Below are 849 nucleotides of genomic sequence, written 5' to 3'. Positions count from 1 at the left end.
CCCGCCGCCTGCCGGGCGGCGACTGAGGCCCGCAGCCTTCCGGGTGTGTGTGTCGTCGTCCTCCCCGCGGCCATCGGTCACCGCAGTGGAGATGAGCTCCGGATGCGCTGCGTTCCGAGGAGTGCCCATTTGACTGGGGGGGGCGAGGGGGGGAGGCGGCGGCCAGGGACAAAGTCTGAGACATAACCCCGCAAATTTCAAGGGAATTTCACGCTGGCCCTGCGTGAGATGATGTTGTAACTGACCACTCCTGAGAAGGAAACGTAAGGTGTGGTCCTGGAGTGGAGGGAGGGAGGGAGGGAGGAGGACGAGATGCATGCCGTTTTCATCCAGGGGATGGCCTAAAAGTGCACTGCCTGCCTACCCCTCCTGCTCAGCAGCCATGCTCCGTCTCCTTCTCAAGAATCTAGGGGTGAGTATGTTATCAACTGCTACTACGACTAACAAAATCAATCTGCTTTGCAATTATAAGTGCATCTCGAGGTTTTTTTTTTTCACACGGGCATGCCCCAGAACCCATAACAGAGGGTCATGTGGAGTTGATTGGGAGGCACTGAGATTCTCTGGGGTACATTATGCAACAGCTTTCTGGCCCTAGCCTTGGTGCCTGCTGACAATCACCCCTGTCATTGTAGGGGGGAACCTTGGGTGTTTTGTTAGCTCCGGGCAGGGTTTTGGGGGCTTTGTGGTTTTTAGGGGGTATTACAGACATTGTAGGGTCGGCCTGTTGGGCTCTTGGAGGCTTGTGAGGGGTTTTGGAGGGCTTATAGTGGCCTTGCAGGATTTAGGGGATCCTACAGGCTTTTAGGGGGCCTATAAAAGCCCCCAAACTATATTTAACCCCCCACA

This window comes from Corvus brachyrhynchos, unplaced genomic scaffold (assembly GCF_000691975.1).
Source record: "Corvus brachyrhynchos isolate BGI_N302 unplaced genomic scaffold, ASM69197v1 scaffold340, whole genome shotgun sequence".
Lineage (NCBI taxonomy): Eukaryota > Metazoa > Chordata > Aves > Passeriformes > Corvidae > Corvus > Corvus brachyrhynchos.
The sequence above is the reverse complement of the archived record's forward strand: the minus strand, read 5'-3'. Positions refer to the sequence as shown.